Source organism: Thalassophryne amazonica, chromosome 22 (assembly GCF_902500255.1).
Source record: "Thalassophryne amazonica chromosome 22, fThaAma1.1, whole genome shotgun sequence".
Classification (NCBI taxonomy): Eukaryota; Metazoa; Chordata; class Actinopteri; order Batrachoidiformes; family Batrachoididae; genus Thalassophryne; species Thalassophryne amazonica.
In genome coordinates, this window is record NC_047124.1 from 22,523,552 (window position 1) to 22,548,122 (window position 24,571).

The window sequence follows — 24,571 nt, forward strand, 5'->3', positions numbered from 1 at the left end:
TATATAGCTGGTATTGATGTTGAATTTAATCATTAAATTTGTAGTTTGTTGAGAAATTTCAATAATATCTTACTATTTTTAAGCTAGCTGGTCAGTTCTGATGCTGCAAACTAGCTGTTTTGACAGTGGGGTTGACTTTTTCCAGGAGAAATCCAAGTGTGTTTGTGATTAAACTGGATACACACGTATCTTGTACTCACTGTGTGTAATACCAATAACCACATTGAATGTAGAGCATAATCCCAGTTCAATTCTAAGATACACCATATGTACAAAAAGAAGCCAGAATTACATATTCAATTCAGCATTAATCTTTGCTAAAACTACTATCATTTTTTTTAAAAAAGAGGGTGAATTTTTATATAATTCATCAGTTGAAGCTATTTTAAGCCAGAAAGTTATGAAAAACTAAGAGTGTGGCCATTTTGACAACTAATGTGTCAGGTCCAGGTGAACACCTTAGCAAAGGCCGCTAACAGTATTTGTTAGCTGCTGTGAACTCAACTGTATTTGTCCTTTCTGAGCATTAAAAAATAAATACAAATATCAGAAATAATGTGGCTTTCTGAGTAGTTAATTGCACAAAGGTGCCATCTCAGAAGTCCGTGCTCCAGTGACTCTATTGAGTTTTTTAATTTGTATGTTACCATGTTAAGTAGTAATTAGTAGGTATTGTAAGAGTGTTCGATGATGCGTAACACAAAATGGCTGATGCACATCCAAAATGTCCTTGTCTTTGGTAAAACTATCTGATCTTTTTACAACTGTCTAATTGATAAAACCATCTGGTCTTTATATAGATGTTTAATTGATTAAACCAGTCAGCATGATGGAACACTCTGTTTTATTGCGTGAAACTACGCTACATACATGAACACACTATAAGATTTTTACATAGCAACCATGAACGTGCTGCGAACAGACGACTGCCTAGTTTCACTACAGTTTGCAGCCATCTCACATAGACACCGACCGCCCATATGGGGGTGGCTTAGGCTGAAGGAACAAAAGATAGTGAAGGAGAAAAATCTAGGTTCTTTGTTCTAAGGGTTTGCATGCAACCTGTTCAAGATCCCAGCACTGAGGTAACTCTATCGGCGTAACAACTGTTTACAATACAACATCTGAACTTTGAAGTCCATTTCCTGTCCAATTCTTTTTGGAGATCACTCACTGTGATAAAAGAACCTAACAGTATTAAAACGTGGTGCATTGATGGTGCCATGGTTATTGAGGCAGTCATGGCTTTTCATATCCACACCTAAAGCCTCCCTTTATAAGAACCTCCACCTAATCTGTAAAACGTTGAATAACTCACCTCAATCAAGCTTTCCTAGCCTGTGAGACTTAGCTAGCATGGTAACTTCAAGCTAGATGGACATGTTCAGGCTTCATTTGTCCTGCCCAGGTCATGCCGGTCTTACCCTTTAACAAGCTTGACTGGCGTTTCTGTGAAACCAACCCACTTGAGCTTTAAACCTGCTCTACAGACAACCTGTGGGTGGTTTGTCCAGTATTATATAGTCTAAGGGTATAGTACCGTTTTACAGTTTTTATTTATTTATTTTTTAGTTCATAGTTTATCCTTGAAAAGAAGGCTGGATTCTGGAATAAAACATAAATTAGTACAATACAACCCATTTTCAAGCAGTCTTCCTCATTATCTGTTCCCCCTCCTTTGCATCCCAGAAGGCCTGTGTTCCCGTCATATGCTTGTTTGTTCTTAAGGAGTGTTTTGTGTATCCTGTTTGAATTATTCCAGCGCTGTTCCCGCTGGGAAACATCACATATTAAATGCCATTCCTTGGCATGCTTGTTTGGCTAATTTACGCTCAAACGAATGTCGCTCCTCGTCTCCAGGTGGTCCTTTCTGCCACGTCTCCGCGTACAAAGCGACACCCGCTTTTGATGAGCGCACCTGAGAGATTTGCCCAAATGGGTATGTTTTTTTTTCCTTCCCTAAAGTGGAAGAACGTTTCCACTCTGGGCTTGTTTACCATTAAATGTGTTTGTCGTTCCCCTAAGCAACTCGCGAGTCAGTGTTTTTCCCCTTTCCTTTCCTCATTTTTTTTTTTTTAAACAAGTTGCACAGCATTTGTTTTCTTTATTTCCGTCGTCTTTCCGAAAGGGCTCAGCGTGCTGTCAGTAAACAAAGTCTAGCTCCCATTAACCTTTTACTCCCTCTGAGAAATCCGCAAGCAAGTCAAGTGCTGGAAGACCTCAAACAAAATGCACAGACACACACACACACACACACACAGACACGCATGCGCTCTTGTCCCGAAGAACAATATGGAAATGTTTGTCCTTCTTTTCTGCTTGTGCTTAGCCCGGGTGCTCTTGCCGTCTGTTTTGCCTAATTACTTTAACATGAGTCTGGCATGCTAATTGAACTGGGCCCCCTGTCACCACATCATTTACATGGCCTGCTTGATTTGAAATTTAATCTGCTTGAAGGGTTTGTGTTTCATGCTCACTTAAAATCCTAATGCTCTGCGGGGCTGAAAGCAGTCTGCATTATTGAGACTGCGGAGTAAAATGCTCCTTGTTTGCTTGGCAACAGAAAAAAAAAAAAAGATTTGATCCGGTCTCGGCTTTTCTGGGTTTTGTCGCGGTTTTTCTTGTAAAACTTTTGTAACATTACTTCACTCTGCGATGAAATCAAAGAGGAAAATGGATGAGACGGTGGGCGGCGCTGCTTCTGGATGCTGGCTGGAGGAGACGTGTGGCTGAGATGGGCGCGCAACGGTGCATCGACTGGCCTTTTTACTCTGGATGGCCTTTTTGATGTGAAGCTGAAAGAGAGATGGACAAACAGACACAGAAAGCTGATACAGTGTAGTCAGCTCACATAGTCCAATTCACAAAGGTGAAAAAAGTCATTACACTTTCTTACAGGTGGGGGTGGGATGTTTCCTCCACGTGTCCTGTAGATTTTTCTGCTCAGTCTAGATTTTCATTAATACTTTCATCTTCAATGGAACATAGCTTCTGATTTATGAAATAAGTGAAGTTGCAAGTCTTGCTCAGGAACTGCAGTAGAATAAACTCAGAGGAAGTAAAGGATACCTATAGGAAGATGGAGAGGATGGATTTATTAATACTGTATTGGTATGAGATTCATGCTTGTCTTTGGCATGACGTTAAACTTCCCTCCAAGAATGGAGGTGATCCACCAGCTTGCAAGGAACTCATATTTGGTGGTGAATGAGGGGGTTAGTGTTTGGGACATCTTGAGAATTTGTGGGAAGAAGTAGTTTGCTGGACATCCCAGTGATTCCACCAATGCTGCCTGAGGAGTAGCCTCCGCTTCAGCTGTGAAGACTGCCAACGTCGGCATACTGGTTGAAGCTCCAGAGCATCAAGGGTATCATCGTCAAGAACCAGCTTCGCTGGATGGATCACACCGTTAGGATGGACAGCTGACGTCTCAAGCAGATCTTCTACTTCCAGCTGAGACAGTCCAGAGGAGTTCAGAAGAAATGCTACAAGGACCCCCTGAAGCACAACCTCAGTAACTAACCTGGACTGGGTGTGGTTATGGAGAACAGTGTCTTAAAGTCACTGAGAAAAGGTTTATTGATCTTGACTTCACGATGCACTGATCCTTGTGCCACACTTGAGAAGCTGAGCGAAGAGTCAGGGTTTCTGGGTTTCCGATTGTTTTGAGTCAAGACTAACATCCAGACTTTCAATGACTTACTGTACTGGGCCATCAGAATTGTATCTCTGCTGTGAAAGTATCAGTCTTGTGGAAAGAGTTGCTTATTTTGGCAGTGACTCTAGATCCTTGACCTTTGAGGTTGAGAGACGTCTGTGAAGCACTTATGGAGGTATGAGGTCTCTCAACAGAGGTGTTTGATGATGCCTATACTGTAGCACTTCTTGGTACTTTGCCTTACATTATGGGGGACATGGACACTGAAGAGTCATCTGGTGGTATTACTGGATGTCTTTAGTACTAGGTCTCTTCAGGGAATCCTTGGATACCACTGGAATAACTGTCAAACAAACAGACACTTAGGGAGACTCAGGTGAGGGGTATCCCTCGTATGGTGAACAAATGTCAGATACAACATTTTGGCCATATGGCACACTTCTCTGGGCATGATCCAGCATGCATTTGCCTCAACATTGAGTACTGCAGCAACTAGAACGGGCCAAGGGGATACCCACATTTCAACTGGCTGCTGCAGATAAGATTTCTGTTTTTGAGAAGTAAGGATGGATTGCTTGTCTGCCTGAGTGATTGTTATCCAGGACCCTGGGGCAGGTCCGTGGTGTAGTAGATGCAGTCACTCACAGGAATACATATTCAAGGTGAGCAAGCAGGTTTAAAGCTTTGTGTTCAGGATCAAAAGACAGGATCAAACATGAGGAATATTGACCAGAGATGAAGATCAAAGATGAGTGATCAGGATCAAATAACGTGATCAAGATCAGTCAGCAATAGGTATTCAAGGTTGGTAATCAGGGTTAAAGTTTATTGTTCAGGATCAAAGATGAGTAATTCCAATCCTAGGTCAAGATCAAAGATGAGCAGTAGGTATTAAAAGATGGCGATAAGGATTAAATCTTAGTGTTCCAGATCAAAGATGAGCAGTCAGACATCAGGATCAAAGATGAGTGATCAGATCAATCAGCAATAATTATTAAAGGATGGCAATCAGGATTAAAAATTGGTGTTCCGGATCAAAGACAAGCAGTCATAAGCAGGTCAGGATCAGAGATGAGAGATCAAGTTAATTAGCAATAGGTGTCCAGGATCAAAGATGAGTCATCATAATCAGAAGTCAGGATCAAAGATCAAGTGATTAGGATCAGTCAGCAATCAGGTTTATAGGTCAGCAATAGGATTAAAGCTTGGCAATCAGGTTTATAAGTCAGGATCACTGTTTGGGATCAAACATAAGCAATCACATTTAAAGGTGAAGTTGTGGATTTTATCCATAGGTGTACATAGGTCCAGATTCAGATAATGATCCAGATCTGGTGGATAAAAATGTATTTTGGACTCTAAATTGTAATTTGGGTTTTGTGTTGGAATCTGGGGCCTTTGGCATTTTGGGACCACAATGGAAATAGTTTCCTTGGCTTTTATTGTGTTCCGTGTCCTGTTATGCTTCTGTTTTATGTAACATAATTATATTTGTCTCTTTGCTCTGTGTTTCGTTTCGGACTTGTGCTCTGTGACTGTGTTGTTGGTGGCACACTTTTATGGCAGAAACCGGTGAAATCAAACTCTCCTCAGACTGTAACCACAACGGGGTCGATGGCGTGTACCTGACGAATGTCTGTTCTACAACAGCGAACCTGTGCTACCCGCTTACACCCCAGTAAATATTTCCCCTTTTTTGTGACTGGTCTCCCATTCTGAATATGATTTTAACCTCGTGTTCTTTCATTGGCGATCATGACCATGTTTCTTTCACCTCGTGTAAGACAAATGGGGTGGTCACTGTGACTTTGTAGTGACCCTGATGCCCCCTCCCTCTGAAGGAGACCCCCAACAAATTCAAAGTAATGCTTGTTACTCCCAATGTGGTAAAACAGGCGACTGAACATTCATGCACACATAATAGCACATAGAGGGGAGGGGCTGTTTATGTGAAGAAGGAGCCAAAGATGAAATGGATTTGGGTATTGTATTTTTTTTTTTTTTTTTTTTTTGCGAAATTGTTTTTTGCCCCTTATATTTTTCTTTCCTCCATTCAAGTTCAACCAAACAGAGAGAATCCAGTCAATATTAAGTCAATTATAAATATTTATAATCTACACATTTTAAAAATCCTGTCAATCATAAAGATGCGGGGGATAAGCTCACAGCAGCTGGTTGGTCTGGATGTAATTTGCATGCCACAGACAGCCTCGGCTTGCCATCCCCCGTTTTGTTTTTGACTTTGCATGCGTGCTTGTTCTCAGCGCAGATTAAATATAGAAGTTTTGTTCTCGTTGAGGGTAGATGTTTTTTTTTTATCTCCACTCGTGCACTGGCACACAACACACAGAGGCGGTATTGACGCTTGATGCTGATGGCGATTCATTATTGAAAAGGAAATTGTCTTCATATGACTGGAGTTTGTTATGGGGGGGCTTTGTTCTCATCATCTATTTTGCAGGACATCTTTGTCAGTCAGCAGTGTGAGATCTGTTTCTTCTCTCTGTGGATGTTTGTGTGCAGAGACTGAGAGAAAGTTTTGCGCTCTCTGTACTGTTTGTCAGTGTTTCTGTCCTAATAACTGTCTTATTTTTCAGCTGATGGAAAACCCGAGACAGTGTTCGGTTAAAGACAAGTAGGCCTCTGATAACATCTGCTCAATGTCTCAACTGGAATTCATGATCGCGGAAAGTGCAATATTGACCTTGTTGAAGCACAACAAACTCTAAAAAAGAGTCATTTTTCTCTTGCACAATTGATCTTTTTGTCCATTGTAGTTTGATACAGTCAGTAAGTTTACTTGACACTTAAAAAAAACAAACTATTTTTACAGTACTCATAAGTCTGACTGAAAATGTTCAAAGAACAACATGTTTAGATGTATTTTTAAAGTCTTATTTTAATGGGACTAATGTAGTAACTCAATTATTTGTCAGTTCATGTTGGATTAACACCCCTAGATACTGCGATTGAAAGTCGAACAACTCCTGTATGCTCTCAGTTTGAACTTGCGTTGGTGTTTTGTGCATGCACCACAATTTCCTCTACATGCTTTGACCCAGATGTAGAAAGAGAAGAAGATGATAACTAGTATGGTACTACTGGCGGTAGCTACAAATATTATAACGACTCTGTGAGAAAGAACCCAATTTTTGTTTGATGTAGAAAGATTTGTTGTCCATCTCACCGTTTCCTACGTGTGTTGATAATTTTCTGCCAGTTAGTTTGTCTGACATAATAGGTCAACCGGAATGGACTCAATACCAACCGACTGAAAGCGGTACCTCGCCACCTGTTGTAGCAGAGTTGGACATACTTTGGTCAATAAATTGATTCCCTCCTCTGCATATACAGTAGGTCAAAGACAGTAGTCCGATGTAGCCGTACCACGACATTAAACTGCACAGGAAAAAAGTATTGAGTGGTTACTCTAACTCTGGGAAGATATTCACACAAAAGGTGCATTCATGGTCACAAGCATAGACTGTTCTTGAATATACCCACTGCTGATGATTTGTTCAGGTGTTCATGGGATAAATAGAAGTCAAGAAACAACAAACCTGCATCAAATCAGATATGCTCATTAGTCTGCATCTAAAAAGGAGTGATCACACCTTGGAGAGCTATTGCACCAAGTGGACTGACATGAATCATGGCTCCAACACGAGAGATGTCAATTGAAACAAAGGAGAGGATTATCAAACTCTTAAAAGAGGGTAAATCATCACGCAATGTTAAAAAAGATGTTGGTTGTTCACAGTCAGCTGTGTCTAAACTCTGCACCAAATACAAACAACATGGGAAGGTTGTTAAAGGCAAACATACTGGTAGACCAAGGAAGACATCAAAGCGTCAAGACAGAAAACTTAAAGCAATATGTCTCAAAAATCGAAAATGCACAACAAAACAAATGAGGAACGAATGGGAGGAAACTGGAGTCAACGTCTGTGACCGAACTGTAAGAAACCGCCTAAAGGAAATTGGATTTACATACAGAAAAGCTAAACGAAAGCCATCATTAACACCTAAACAGAAAAAAACAAGGTTACAATGGGCTAAGGAAAAGCAATCGTGGACTGTGGATGACTGGATGAAAGTCATATTCAGTGATGAATCTCGAATCTGCATTGGGCAAGGTGATGATGCTGGAACTTTTGTTTGGTGCCGTTCCAATGAGATTTATAAAGATGACTGCCTGAAGAGAACATGTAAATTTCCACAGTCATTGATGATATGGGGCTGCATGTCAGGTAAAGGCACTGGGGAGATGGCTGTCATTACATCATCAATAAATGCACAAGTTTACGTTGATATTTTGGACACTTTTCTTATCCCATCAATTGAAAGGATGTTTGGGGATGATGAAATCATTTTTCAAGATGACAATGCATCTTGCCATAGAGCAAAAACTGTGAAAACATTCCTTGCAAAAAGACACATAGGGTCAGTGTCATGGCCTGCAAATAGTCCGGATCTTAATCCAATTGAAAGTCTTTGGTGGAAGTTGAAGAAAATGGTCCATGACAAGGCTCCAACCTGCAAAGCTGATCTGGCAACAGCAATCAGAGAAAGTTGGAGCCAGATTGATGAAGAGTACTGTTTGTCACTCATTAAGTCCATGCCTCAGAGACTGCAAGCTGTTATAAAAGCCAGAGGTGGAGCAACAAAATACTAGTGATGTGTTGGAGCATTCTTTTGTTTTTCATGATTCCATAATTTTTTCCTCAGAATTGAGTGATTCCATATTTTTTTTTCCTTCTGCTTGGTCTAAAAAAGTAACTGTTTCTGACTGCCACAATTATTTTTCTGATTTCTTATAGTGTTTCTTAAAGCCAGAAAGTTGCCATTTGAAATGACTTTAGTTTTGTGTCATGTCTGTGATCTGCTTTTTTTCTACAAAATTAAACAACTGAATGAACATCCTCCGAGGCCGGTGATTCCATAATTTTTGCCAGGGGTTGTATACAGAGTGGGAAATGTTGCATTGAATAGATGGGTGGACAGTGCTCTTGAGTATATCCACTGATAATAATTTGCTCAGATGTCCCCTTCTTTGACCTTCTTTGACCTTGGGGGTCCTCATGCACCATATGGCCAAAATTTTGTAGCTGACATTTCCACACAATGGAAGTGATACAGTACTCTTCTTAACCTGCCAATGTAAGCATTTATTTGACAAAGTAATTCTCCTGCAAAGACATTGGCATTGCCAAACATCTCTACCCAGTGACCTCATGAGTCCTGAGAATGTATGAATGATTTTGCACCTATTGACTCCATGATCTAATTAATATGCAAATCAGGTCACTGTTGCTACAGTGATCATTCACCCCCTACTGTGACTATCCGTGTGCTAAGTTTGGTTTGTCTGGGTTCACGGGCCTTGGAGATACATTATAGGAAATGTGTGGAGAGACAGATGGATGTTGTCTACGATATCACTGATACAGGTGAGCAAGGGATAAAAAAAAACCCTCAAATCACCAACACAATGGCACCGTGGTCATTTTCATTTACATGCCATCTCCACTTGGACTGATTTTCAATGTAAAAACATTGAAAAACATTAAGTTGACTGCTGGATGGTTTTGGAACATTCTTGTGATCTGAGAGTGTTTTCTGACTTGACATTTGGTGTTTACAAGTTGACATGAGCAGATATGGGAATTCAACTCTGATAACTTTCAGCAAAAATATCACAGCACATAACGGGGCATATTAGTGTTTGTGCGCTCATTCCCACTTTTCCAGTCTCTCTTTCTTCACATGGCCACAGTTTGTCACGCCAAAGTAAACCATCACTTTTATTTTTTGCTTTGATAATTACACTCAATCACGGAACTAACCACTGAAGATTGTCGGAAGTAATTCAAAGCAAAGTGTCACAGATCCAGCGCATCGTTTAACTAATTGTGTTTTGCATTTGAAAATAAATATTGAAACTGGTACATTTTGAGGTCAACTCACTGTGTGTCAGACAAAAAATAATTTTCCACCAATAGGTTGGAGGGATCCTTTTTGATTCAGCAGTGCATTTTGTGAAACACTTTTCTGGCTTTCTAGTATGGGGTTAAAATTGTCTCATTAATATTTGTAAATGCACACAGGGTGATCTACAAATAATCATTGATTTGCAAATGTGTTCAGATATCCACAAATACAAATTTCATATTTGTAACTTGTAAATTGGTCTTTGCAAATAATGTTGTACAACCCCTGGCAAAAATTATGGAATCACCGGCCTCGGAGGATGTTCATTCAGTTGTTTAATTTTGTAGAAATAAAGCAGATCACAGACATGACACAAAACTAAAGTCATTTCAAATGGCAACTTTCTGGCTTTAAGAAACACTATAAGAAATCAAGAAAAAAAGATTGTGGCAGTCAGTAACGGTTACTTTTTTAGACCAAGCAGAGGAAAAAAATATGGACTCACTCAATTCTGAGGAATAAATTATGGAATCACCCTGTAAATTTTCATCCCTAAAACTAACACTTGCATCAAATCACATCTGCTTGTTAGTCTGCATCTAAAAAGGAGTGATCACACCTTGGAGAGCTGTTGCACCAAGTGGACTGACATGAATCATGGCTCCAACACGAGAGATGTCAATTGAAACAAAGGAGAGAATTATCAAACTCTTAAAAGAGGGTAAATCATCACGCAATGATAGAGAACATGTAAATTTCCACAGTCATTGATGATATGGGGCTGCATGTCAGGTAAAGGCACTGGGGAGATGGCTGTCATTACATCATCAATAAATGCACAAGTTTACGTTGATATTTTGGACACTTTTCTGATGTTTGAGGATGATGAAATCATTTTTCAAGAAGATAATGCATCTTGCCATAGAGCAAAAACTGTGAAAACATTCCTTGCAAAAAGACACATAGGGTCAATTTCATGACATAGGGTCAATGTCAACGAGCAGATGTGATTTGATGCAGGTGTTAGTTTTGGGGATGGAAATTTACAGGGTGATTCCATACTTTTTTCCTCAGAATTGAGTGAGTCCATATTTTTTTCCTCTGCTTGGTCTAAAAAAGTAACCGTTACTGACTGCCACAATTATTATTTCTTGATTTCTTATAGTGTTTCTTAAAGCCAGAAAGTTGCCATTTGAAATGACTTTAGTTTTGTGTCATGTCTGTGATCTGCTTTTTTCTACAAAATTAAACAACAGAATGAACATCCTCCGAGGCCGGTGATTCCATAATTTTTGCCAGGGGTTGTATTTGCAAATATAAAACTTAATTTGTAAAAAAAAAAAAAAAATACATTTGTAAAACTGGAAATTATTGAGTTTCAGCATTTGTGGATCCATTTGTGGATCACCAATTACACGAAGGAACATAATCAAGCGAGTCGAGTCTTATCTTAAGTTAGGACAACAAAAGTTGTTTGTACTTACATTAGATGATGGCGACTGCTCTCCTTGTCCGTCCAGCTCATATCAGAAGTCAAAATGAGTCAAATGGCTGAGAGATCTAAAGAGACGGCTGTGTAATGAATGGAACCACACTGCCATCTAGTGGATATCCAGTGTGCGTGAGTGTGTATTTGCGAATCAGTAGGCATTTGTTTGTGGATCTGTGTGGATTTCGTGAAAAGAATGTCTCAAAATTACGTCACAGAGGAAAGCGATGAATGCGTGTAATTGGTGATCCACAAATGCTGAAACTCAATTCACAAATACAATTTCCACTTTTACAAATGTTTTTTTTTTTTTTTTTTTTTTTTACAAATTAAGTTTATTTGCAAATACAACATTATTTGCAAAGACCAATTTACAAGTTACAAATATAAAATTTGCATTTGTGGATATCTAAACACATTTGCAAATCAATTATTATTTGTAGATCACCCTGTGTGCATTTACAAATATTAATGAGACAATTTTAACCCCATATTCTAGCATTTTGACTTGAATTACAACCAAACTGGAGGAAAGAATCAGGTGATATTAGCTTGCTAGTTCGCTGTGCTACTTGCGTTGTTAGCTAGCCAAGTGTATTTATTTTACCAATATAACCAATGTAACTCCCTACCTAGTCCTTTATCAAAGTGCCTAAATGTCACCATGATTTCAGCAAATTTCAATACAATTTATTTATATAGTGCTAAATTACAACTTAAGTGGCCCTAAGACGCTTCACAAGGGAAAGATCTGTCTTTGCCCACTCCCTAGCAAGCACGCTGGCAACAGTGGTAAAGAAAAACTCCCTCAAACATTTTTAATTGCAGGAATTAACCTCAAGCAGACCAGACTCAGAGGGAGGACCATCTGCTTTGGCCGTACTGCCAACAACAAAAAGTAAAAAAAGTTGGGTTTATGGTTAGGGTTAAAAATAGTGACTGAAACTTGACAGCATCACGAAAATGTGACTCATTTCATGATGATATCATAAAAAACAAACAAACAAACATGAGACTGGGCTGTATTTTACCATTGAACCAGTTAATGCTGCCACGTTTGTCGGGTCTGTTGTCAGGGCATAGAACAGAAATCTGACAATTATGGCATAGATACGCAAAAATATTCCAAATCAAATCCTGCCTTGACCTGTGTTGTTCACATTTAAAAATGATAAAATTACATTATTATATAGCTGCGACGCTACGCGCGCTCTGATTGGCTGATCACCCGTCCGACATTTTCCCATATCGGACCAGTTACCATGACAATCGGTCTGCAACGTGTATTTTCGTTAGAAACCAGGAAGCTAAAAACATGATTCGGGAAAACCAAGTCAGACATGAACATACTCCATAAATATCTAAACGGCATCAGAAAAAACACATAGATTGAAAGCTAACCAGCTAACGACCGGACTATCTATTAGCAAGTTTTTCATGGAAGTGAAGAAAGGGAATGAGCCCAACACCATCAGCAGCATATTTGGGCGATAATGTAGGTTTGCATGTTTATATATATAATAAACAAATTATTAACCTCGCTTGCTCAGTCTGTACGGGGATATCAGACCTCTGTATTTTTCGCACGTTCTGTCAACACATCGGTTTGATATTTCCCCCTACAGACCTCTCGCACAGTTAATAATCCTTTCTTGTTCTACTTTCATGAAACTATGATTTCCGACCAATTGTAAAACCACATTCCAAAGTCACATTTAAACTCTTGATCAAATGTGTTTTGACCGTCACTTGACTTCATAATTTATTCAGAGCTAAAGTTGTGTCTGAGTGTTTCTAGTGCTTATGGGTGGGCGAAATGACGAAGTGTCCCCTCATTGTTGTGTGGCATTCTGCCTCGATTTCATGCTTTGCCGATAGAAAATTAGGCCCCGGCATATCTCTGCACGAAGAGGAGGAGGAGGTGGAGGAGCGGCGACGGTTGCTGTTATAGCCTCAGGACACTTTCCCTGACAACAAGAAAACTAGAGCGACGAGGAGGAGAGGGAGGCCACGTCATTGGCTGCTAATGCACTCTAAACAAGACGATGAGACACAAGGAATCCCCAACGCGATGCCAAGGAGCCTTAAAAAAAAAAACCTTTTCCCTCCTCCATATTGTTGTAAAGTGCTGTTATGAGTTTGGCATTCTTAAACATTTTTAAAGCCTCTTTTGTGCGGTGCCTTTTGAATGCCGCGTGTGTAGACGAGTTCATTTGCATTTTTTGTCTTGTTTTTCTTTTTTGCCTGCCTGTTGCCCAATGAAGCTATGAGGATAAAGTGCTTAAAGGACTGCAGGCACTTCACTTGAGTTGTTTGGTTGTTCAAAGATACGCCACAGTACACCGCTAGTTGAAATGCAGCTCAGCCTTCTGTCAGACATGCGAGGAGTATTCTGAGACAGAATTTTAAATAAAAGTTATAATCCCACTCTGTTATGTAAGTGGAATAAAACATTATATTGTAGCTTGTCTGCGTGTGCGTAACTCTAATTTGATATTTGTTATAAATCTCGTTGGTCCAAGAGGTGAAAATCAAGTCTCCATTCTGGTTACATCTGTTGGAAATAAATGGATATAGTCCTCATAACCACCTTTTCATTGATTTATAATTACTTGCACCATTGAACGTGTGTGTTTTCATAAGTTTAGAATGAGCCTGTAATATCTAAATGGATGCAGTCCCCATGTTTCACTGCTATGGTGAAACAGTGACCCAAAAGGAACACCCTTATGGCACATTTTGCATTCTGCCATCTGAGTCTCTCTCTATAATCACTAATTTGATACCAAGTCATTCCAGTGTTACACACTGCCCACTTTATTAGGTACACCTTGCTAGTACCAGGTTGGACCCCCTTTTACCTTTAGAACTGCCTTAAATCTTCGTGGCATAGATTCAACAAGGTATTGGAAACATTCCTCTGAGATGTTGGTCCATATTGACATGATATGGTCACGCAGTCGTGTGTTAAATCAATCTGCCCATTCTCCTCTGACATCAGTAAGGCATTTTTGTCCACACAACTGGCTCCTGCTGGATGTTTTCTCTTATTCGGACTGTTCTCTGTAAACCTGAGAGATGGTTGTGCTCAAAAAGCCCAGTAGATCAGCGGTTTCTGAAATACTCAGAGCAGCCCATCTGCCACCAAAAACCATGCCACATTCAAAGTCCCTTAGATCCCCTTTCTTTCCCAATATGATGCTTGATTTGATCTTCATCCTCCCCACATTTAGATGCCAAAACGCCTTAACTTTCTGCCATGTGATTGGCTGATTATCTATTTGTGTTAAGCAATTGAACAGGTGTACCTACTAAAGTGGTTGGTGAGTGTATAAGTACATATAATTATAGTTAATCTTAACCCTTTGTTTTAATATGAATAGAAAGGTACTTTAAATTTTGAAAAACAAAGATAAAAGAAATATTACTTAGGTTTTTTTTTGGGGGGGGGGGGCGTATTTGAATGTCTCATGCTAATTTTACACTTATACTTATTAGCTTGTAATAGCACTAGGCTGAGATTGTGACAGCAGTAAGATGTGCACTAGCAACGGCAGATGCAGTTGTTCAACTATCCAAAGTAGTGGAAAATGTGGTAGAGAGGTGAAGGAAACATCCCTGGCCAGAACACCTTTGGCTGGAATGTCCTAGCCTGAAACATTCACTCACTGTTGTGATATACAACAGGAGTCTGGCTGTGACAGCTGATAAATAGTGGCCACATTTTTTCATTATGGTTGTTCTTTCTAGAGTGTTTAAGTTTTTCTTTTCTTGACTTTATTTTTTCTGTACAGAAAAACGGGGACAGTAAGATATAAGAGTTGGCAAAAAGAGATGGAAAGAGAGGGATGGCCAAAGTGTATTTCAAACTTATCAATAGGTCATTGTCTTTTCATTTTGACTCCAACATTATTTAATTGAAGTTTGAGCAAGTTTTAGATCCTAGATTACCAATCATACGTGTTGGGTCCAACCCCGCACTTTCAATCTACAGCAATTACTGAAACTCTAATATTCTATTTCCACAAAGTAATCAGCGAGGAAGTTATGGGAATCTAACTCATTCCAACCCATCTGAGTCCACAGATAAATCAATATTCACAGATGGAGTCCAATATTTGGAGTGGGATCAGACTTTTTGTATGATCTTATAAGCAAATGGTGCTGGAAAGGACTTCTGAGGATAGAAGGCAAAGACATTTGAACCTCAAAGGCACAGTCCACCACTGTGAGCCAAGACTTAATTACAATGACCTTACAACAGGGCGGGAGCCTAAAGCCACACATTCAAGCTAAGCAAGCCTCCCACCAGCGCACAATACACCCCCTGCCGCCATCAGAGCTGATAAATGAGTTCTTTTCCTTGATTGCTGCATCAGGGCAGAGCGTTAGAAATGGGCAGAGAGGGAATGACAGGAAAGGAAGGAGTACTAGGGAGAAAGTGAAAAAGGAATACAGTGGAGTGCCTCATTAGTTTCTTACACAAAGTAACTCAAGTTTGTATAACTGAACATTTGTGAGAAATGCTGCACTCACACTTGTAATTATACAGCAGATTTCAATTAATTCCAGTGTAATGTTCTGTAATCTGCCCCCTGGATTTTACCCTGAAAGGGAAGTAGTCCCCCTGACTAGCCCAGGTGGGATGCCCTGTGCCCAAGTTCAACAGTGCTAAACTTGGACGTGCAAATTTGTGTCGATACATCTAGATGTTGAATGTGTGGTGGAATGGTGTGCCACCCAGGCATAGTCCTGGACTCTGACCTGCTTCATGCTATGGAATCCGGACATCATTGTGCATCAGGATTGTATGTCACCTCTGAGCTTCCATTTTGATTTAATATCAGCTCAATGCCACACATCCTGTTGTATGGCTGGGGGGCCTGGCTGCCTTTTTGTTTCTGTCTTTTGTTTTTCCTTCCAGGTGGCTTGCATTTGGGACTGAGTGGCTGTGTAGCTGAGTTTATCAGGACCTCACCCTGATCACCTGCGGCTCGTCAGGACTCACAGCTGTGGTGCATCTACATGGATTGGAACATGGTGGCATTTAAGACTGGAGTACACAGTGTGTATTTGCCAGAGACTCGACCTTGTGACCAGACGGGTGAGATCGTCGTCTCGGGAGCCATCATCAGTGGATGCAGAGAACGTCCAGGTTTGATGCATGGTCTGTGAAAGAGGAGAGGGTGAGGTCTCACGCTCGTCAGCACACTTCCTGAGGTACGTTAGATTTTGTGACTAACATTTATACAGTCAGTAAATGTGGTGTCCCTCACACCTTATTATATTGAGCTGTATGTTGGTCGTTTAAATCAGCTTCCACTGCAGTGGAGTTTTGTGAACTGGATGTTCCATGCCTGCAGGGTGGGAAGCTGATTAGTAATTAAGCCAGGAAGTGTTTGCTGTTTGTGCACCTTTGAGCGTTCTCTCTGTGTTGAGTGTGGACTCACATAATGATTCCTTCTTTCACAGACTCGGTTTGTCGCGGCCACCTGGGGGGTGTCGGCGGGGTCCTTGGGTCCGAACCAGTTCTGGCTCCGGACCGTTAGCGCTGCTGGGAGCGCACCGCAATCCACCACGCCAGACCGCGCACTTTTATATTTTTCACAGCACTGTTATGTTCATTAAACTCTGTTATCCTTTGTACCGTGCTCTGCTTATTTTATACTGGGTCCTTAAAACGCTGGTTGGTTCTCCGGGCTGCGTCCGACACATAACACATCCAGTTTGCTCTTCTGAGATCCACATTTATCAAATATGAAGGAGGTGGAATTCTGGCAGACTTTTTAATGGAATGTAGTGATGAGCTGCTGTGTTCTGGAAAGGAATGAAGCTAAACCCCTACATAAAAGGGGATTTTACAGTCCACTTTGTTGAATCTGGAATGGTGAAGTAATGTATGGGTATGACAATCGAGAAGTCCGTACATTTTGGGGGTCCTTCCTTAATAGTAATTAGCTTGTGTCTGGTAAGCAAAATATTAGCTTTAGCTAGCTAACATTGGTTAGCTAAACTTTAACTTGAAACAAAACTTCATATTTGGTTAACATTAGCACTGATCTGTAGACAATTAATCCAATTCATACTCTCTCAAGGTGAGGAAACTAGAGTGTGTTTAACTAGCTAACTATTTGCATTAACCTCCTACAGCATCCTTTGGCTTGAGCAGTAGAAAATACCTAAAGTTATAGGGTGTTTAAAATTTCACAAAACAGAAAATGTAGTTTCTAATGACATCCAAGCATTCTAAATTGTTTCCAGACGGCATGTATTTTGACCATATTGGCAATATCATATTATGAATCCCTTATCTAAAAAAAAAATATAATAATGCCCAAAAAAAAATATATATATATTTTTATGACTTAAATCTATATTGGGGGGGATCTTAATTAGGAATGTCACCCCCCACCAATTTGTAATTCAAACCATTTTGGTATAGTCCATAACCCAATTTGTTCTAGTCACTACAGCAAGTTGAAATAGTTGAATTATTTTAGCTTTATTGTGTTAACACACAGCCAAGGAAAAACTATTCTTTCTGCTCTGCTAACACCACTTATCTGGGATCAGGTCTTTAATGAAGCAAGTAGTTAAATGTTGATTGCCAGTGAGGAGCTTCTTCTGTATTATGTAGCAACTGACAATCGATTTGCAATGACTAAGTGGAGAGGAGCGCCACCGAATGGACTGGAGGCTAGAGTACATGGTTAATTGTATAATCGGCCATCGTAAATAGTTTATTTACATATGGACATGTTAAAAAAATGTTGTGAGGACGTGTTTGTATCAGGATGCAGTAAAAACTTAATGCGGGCGTACTAATGATGGTGTTGATGTAGTAACAATGTAACTCAAACCTAGTGGGAAATTCTTTGACATAGTATATTCAGGCAGTGAATGGAAAAGTCTGGCCTGCAGTCTCATTGGGCTGTAACTACTTTATTGTTACATCACTAGAGTGACCATGGTATGTCTATGTTTCATTATAGAAGAAGGACTGCATTTCTATACCACTTTTCCATCTAGCAGATGCTCAGAGTGCTTTGCAATGATGAGCTTTCAACATGGATGGCACATTTGCAGCAGTTTCCTCACTACTTCTGTGTCACATTTAGAGAATTTGGTGCAAATGCTGGATCCAGCTTCTCACACCATTACTTCTGCCTAATCTAAAAGTGATCGGTATGAGTGTGCTTTTCCATGAGCGTAACTGGAGACTTTTACATTTTTATGCACATTTCACAATGCAGTGTGTGATGCCCAAAGCATGAATAAACTATTCATAGTAGCTCCTTGAGGTTAGCTGTCCATGGTGCTGATTGGACACTGACATACTGTTATTGGAGCATGTGTCTGTTTGTTCAGATAAGAACACACATAGTCAGTAACAACTTCTGCAAATTCCCTGGCCAATGCCTTATCCACCATGGCCTCTCTTAGACTCCTCTGATTTCTTCAGCAATATAGTTACAGACTGTAGTTGATTATGGAACTTAAATGTGGACACAAGAAAACTTGTAGAATGACTGAAAGAACAGACAGTGAGAAAGTGGTATGCACATGGCATGATCTGATCGGTCATAATAAGAACATAGAAAGAACACAACACTGGAGCTTGATTGTGCATATGGTAAGAAGTTAGTGAGAGTGTGTTAGATGAAGTGAAAACCTGGGAGAGACATAGCAAGGACGTAGTATGAACTTGAAAGCTGCACATTTCCCCATTTTGACCACGTCCCCAACGCAATGCGATCTTCATGGTCTTCATCTAACATGGGGGCCATAACATGCACACGTTTAGCTCAGTCAAGATCTTCTTCATGATACCAGGCACTTGCAACTACGAGAGGTTTACTGTATGTTTTCAAAAGGCCCCAACTAATTATATTATGTAGCCAGTAAGTGCATGATAGTGTTTGCATGATCAGTATCGCAGTGATTTATTTTGTTTTTGTTTGAGGCCAAGTGTGAAGCGACTGGGATGAGGATCAGCACCTCCAACTCTGAGACCATGGTCCTCTGTTGGGAAAGGGTGGTGGATTGTCCCCTCTGGCTCAGAGGAGATTTACTGCTCCAAGTGAAGGAGTTCAAGCATCTTTGGGTTTTGTTCACAAGTGGATGTGAGATCAATACACAGATTGAGATGGCATCTGAGGGCCTGTGGATGATGTACCAGACTGTTATGGTGAAGAAGGAGCTGAGCCAGAAGGTGAGACTCTCGATTTACAAGTCTGTTTTCGCTCCTATTACTAGGGGAGCTACGACCACTACCTTTGCACCCCCTCACCCAGGACTAAACCAAACCAATTTTTTTAGTTCCTTAGGTGACCCCAAAACACAATGAGGATGTTGCCAAAAATAAAAACTGGCCTCAAGCCAGTTATCCAAGATGGCGTCCAAGATGGCTACTAAAATAGGGTTTTTCTCACTAAAACACCTTTAAACAACATATAAACAACTTCCTGCTATGTATTTTAATGATAAGGGTCTATTGGTGGCCATTTTGGACACCATTTTGAATCTTAAACCCATGAATGAATTTAGTTTAGGTACAAATTAGTTTTCTGTGACCTGCAGTGGTCTTCCCATTGAATCTCTGTGATATTTAAGTTGTTTATATGTTATTTAAAGGTGTAGTGAAAAACCCCATTTTGGCAGCCATCTTGGACACCATCTTGGATAACTGGCTTGAGGCCAGTTTTTATTTTTGGGAATATCCTGATTGTGTTTTGGGGTCATCTAAGGAACCTAAAAAAAAGTTGGTTTGGTTTAGTCCTGGGGGGGTGGTGCAAAGGTAGTGGGCGTAGCTCCCCTAGTATATCCTCACCTACGGTCATCAACTGTGGGTAATGGCTGAAAGAAAATGGTCACCCAATGAAGACCCAGGCCACGCTGGAGGGATTATATTTCCTGTTGGCTTGGGAACACCTTGGAATCTCCCAGGAAGCGTGAGAAGACTTGGCCGAGGATAGGGAAGTACGGGATCTCCGTGGCTCTAATCCTAAATTGCACTCGACAGCCTCAAAAACACAATATTGTTCATCAACACGAATATGTAACTTCACTTTTACTTTTAAGTTTGAGCATTCTGCACATTTATTGACCTTATTCTCACTGACAGCAGGTGTTTGATGAGCAGGAGTTGTCTTGGTCGTCAGAGTGCACGAGGGTCGTCCACAATAAATCACTGATTACATTACATACACACTCGCACATGCGCGCACACATACATTTGCATTTTGTATTCCGCGCTCTCGCCATCACTCGCTATTTTTCAGAGTCACCGGCTGCCACGAGTTGAACTTGGTTTTTGATTAAGTGTTTGTCAGTAGCGCCTCGGGCTTCGTCTCCCACAGATAAGAAGCAGTAATCCTGGAGTTAGTGTGTGCATGTTGTGTGTTTTCCACAGGATTTGCCGGCTGTCTGCTGTGGGACCCAGAAACACTTTGAAAAATTTAATTTTGCCATATTTTCCCAGCCGAGAGTGAAGCGCCATTAACTTCCCGTCACCGCTTCATTTATTTATTATATATTTATTTTTTTTAAGTGAGCGTGGGTTTGCTTAAGTCGATTACATGTCAGCTTTCTCGCGACACAAAACAACTCGGAATTTACCGCAGCCGCTTAATCTCATTCATCATCTTGTGTTTTAAGATGAAAACGTGGGATAAGTGGATTATTTTGTTGGGAGCATCCCAAGAATTCCCTGCGTCTGTAAGGACGCCGGCCCGTGTTTGACAGCACGCCAGTCTTAACAAAAAGGGGAGCGCTGACTTCCCTTTAATAGATCGATATTCATTTTCAAATGAGTTGATTAGCCAGCACAATGTCATTGGATTCAGGGGCCCATTACACATTTATGATGGTAAATTACTGAACATTTACAATCCAAATGAAATTTCATGAGGAGGGGATATTGAAAAAAAATGGAGAGAGAGAGAGAGAGATGTACAGCGTTCATCCCTTGCCTCATTGCATCCCCCCCTCCTCCCGCTTCTCCCTCTCTCCCTGTTTCTCACAAATCACATCAGTGCCACCTGTGGTCCAAACTGGCATCGCATGAGGCTCGATCACGGCGCAGGTCATTTTGTGCATGTGGTATTCCTGATGAGAATTCAGTGGTGGCAATGTCCGGAGTTGCACCCCCACATCTCTCACACACACACACACACACACACACACACACACACACACACACACACACACACACACACACACGGTGTGATGTCGGTGTTGCGCACATGTAGGATCAAACATCCTATAGATCCCTGAGCAAACACTTCTCCTAACCAATCAGCACTCGGCGCAGCGCTGCCCCCAACACCACCACACCCGTCAGTGCGCCCGCATCAATATTTTATTTTGGCAAATTTGCCGTGACACGCATTAGTACAATTAGGGGCAAGTTTCTTACTCAGATTCCCATCTTCTACAAGAAGAGAGATGAGATGGAGGCTTAACTCACTCTCTCTTTTTCCCTTTTTCAGTCCCTTCCCCTCTCTCTCTCTCTCTCTCTCTCTCTCTCTCTCTCTCTCTCTCTCTCTCTCTCTCTCTCTCTCGCTCTCTCTTTCTCGCCCAGTGCGGCTGCTTCGTTCCTCAGCTCTCCACCTCTAAATAATTCATCATCCAATCAATCATTTTCTCTTTGTTTTGGGCCCCAGTGCCCGAGATGAAACGGCCCACTGCCAAAGCTGCTTTGCCTCATCTGAGGCCTGGAAAACATGATCTGCTGTTGAGATTACAACACACACGCGCGACGCACACACACACACACACACACACGTGAAAATGCACCTAGCCATGTGTTGCTGGTTCCCTGTGGGGAGTCATACACATTCAGTAGGTGTGACAGTATATTTTTTTTGTATAAGTTGCCCAAAATTAGCAAAGATTGCTCCGTAGTGTTCGAATGCTAAAATACATTCAAAAATATTTGACCCTTTTGTGTGTATTTTACAACAGATCACAAAATCCACATTTCAGATCAGATCACTGTTTTAATCACTCATTGGATCATTTTTCAGATGAAAAAAAGGGGGAAGACAAATATAACTTTGCTTTCCACTGTTAAAGCGATCGTGTAGAATTTAGTGTCATCTAGTTATGGGATTGCAGATTGCATGATGCCATCACTGGTCATGATTTTGTTTCCCTTCATGTTTTTGCTTCTTTGGTGACGGGGATACATGTTCCCTTGCCTAAGATCATAAAAACAAATTGGTTTGCTGTTGCTGGTTATTAATTACACGTGAATGAACAGATATATATAAAATTCTGCATTCTTGCATCCCCTCTTGCTTGCCTCTACTGGTGGTTGGCTCTCACTGCGGTATTGTATCACTTCCTGTTCCGGAGCACAGCGGTGTTTTTCTGTATCTGTTAGCTGTTTAATCTGCGCAGTTAGATTGATCTAGTTATCTAGATTACGATTTGTTTCCCAGTGTAATCTTTACGTGCCTTAACTAAAGCACTCCTTCTGCTGAATCACCTCTAAATTATTTACACATTATTCACTTTGCGTGTTTTTAGGAATCTGCTAGCTTAGCGTAGCTACTAGCCCTTAGCCGATTTAGCATGGCGGCTTCTCCTGTCTCTCCCGCACTTTTCTGCTCTGGGTGTGAAATGTTTAGTTATTCCTCGGCCTCCTTTAGCAGTAACGGTACTTGTAATAAGTGTAGCTTATTCGTAGCTTTGGAGGCCAGGCTGGGCGAATTGGAGACTCGGCTCCGCACCGTGGAAAATTCTACAGCTAGCCAGGCCCCTGTAGTCGGTGCGGACCAAGGTAGCTTAGCCGCCGTTAGTTACCCCCTGGCAGATCCCGAGCAGCCGGGAAAGCAGGCTGACTGGGTGACTGTGAGGAGGAAGCGTAGCCCTAAACAGAAGCCCCGTGTACACCGCCAACCCATTCACATCTCTAACCGTTTTTCCCCACTCGACGACACACCTGCCGAGGATCAAACTCTGGTTATTGGCGACTCTGTTTTGCGAAATGTGAAGTTAGCGACACCAGCAACCATAGTCAATTGTCTTCCGGGGGCCAGAGCAGGCGACATTGAAGGAAATTTGAAACTGCTGGCTAAGGCTAAGCGTAAATTTGGTAAGATTGTAATTCACGTCGGCAGTAATGACACCCGGTCACGCCAATCGGAGGTCACTAAAATTAACATTAAATCGGTGTGTAACTTTGCAAAAACAATGTCGGACTCTGTAGTTTTCTCTGGGCCCCTCCCCAATCAGACCGGGAGTGACATGTTTAGTCGCATGTTCTCCTTGAATTGCTGGCTGTCTGAGTGGTGTCCAAAAAATGAGGTGGGCTTCATAGATAATTGGCAAAGCTTCTGGGGAAAACCTGGTCTTGTTAGGAGAGACGGCATCCATCCCACTTTGGATGGAGCAGCTCTCATTTCTAGAAATCTGGCCAATTTTCTTAAATCCTCCAAACCGTGACTATCCAGGATTGGGACCAGGAAGCAGAGTTGTAGTCTTACACACCTCTCTGCAGCTTCTCTCCCCCGCCATCCCCTCATTACCCCATCCCCGTAGAGACGGTGCCTGCTCCCAGACTACCAATAACCAGCAAAAATCTATTTAAGCATAAAAATTCAAAAAGAAAAATAATATAGCACCTTCAACTGCACCACAGACTAAAACAGTTAAATGTGGTCTATTAAACATTAGGTCTCTCTCTTCTAAGTCCCTGTTGGTAAATGATATAATAATTGATCAACATATTGATTTATTCTGCCTTACAGAAACCTGGTTACAGCAGGATGAATATGTTAGTTTAAATGAGTCAACACCCCCGAGTCACACTAACTGTCAGAATGCTCGTAGCACGGGCCGGGGCGGAGGATTAGCAGCAATCTTCCATTCCAGCTTATTAATTAATCAAAAACCCAGACAGAGCTTTAATTCATTTGAAAGCTTGACTCTTAGTCTTGTCCATCCAAATTGGAAGTCCCAAAAAACAGTTTTATTTGTTATTATCTATCGTCCACCTGGTCGTTACTGTGAGTTTCTCTGTGAATTTTCAGACCTTTTGTCTGACTTAGTGCTTAGCTCAGATAAGATAATTATAGTGGGCGATTTTAACATCCACACAGATGCTGAGAATGACAGCCTCAACACTGCATTTAATCTATTATTAGACTCTATTGGCTTTGCTCAAAAAGTAAATGAGTCCACCCACCACTTTAATCATATCTTAGATCTTGTTCTGACTTATGGTATGGAAATAGAAGACTTAACAGTATTCCCTGAAAACTCCCTTCTGTCTGATCATTTCTTAATAACATTTACATTTACTCTGATGGACTACCCAGCAGTGGGGAATAAGTTTCATTACACTAGAAGTCTTTCAGAAAGCGCTGTAACTAGGTTTAAGGATATGATTCCTTCTTTATGTTCTCTAATGCCATATACCAACACAGTGCAGAGTAGCTACCTAAACTCTGTAAGTGAGATAGAGTATCTCGTCAATAGTTTTACAT

The 24,571-nt window shown here is 40.9% G+C and overlaps 1 long non-coding RNA gene across 1 annotated transcript in view; it reads right to left on the reverse strand.

Annotated features, from left to right (window-relative positions):
• Positions 1-2,029: 2,029 nt before the first annotated feature.
• Positions 2,030-24,571, reverse strand: part of LOC117504104 — a 34,097-nt gene continuing 11,555 nt past the window's right edge. The window contains exons 2-3 of the long non-coding RNA XR_004558724.1: positions 2,897-3,069; positions 2,030-2,795 (exon numbers count right to left, since the gene is read on the reverse strand). This is a non-coding gene — a long non-coding RNA (uncharacterized LOC117504104). The remainder of the gene's footprint in view (positions 2,796-2,896; positions 3,070-24,571) is intronic.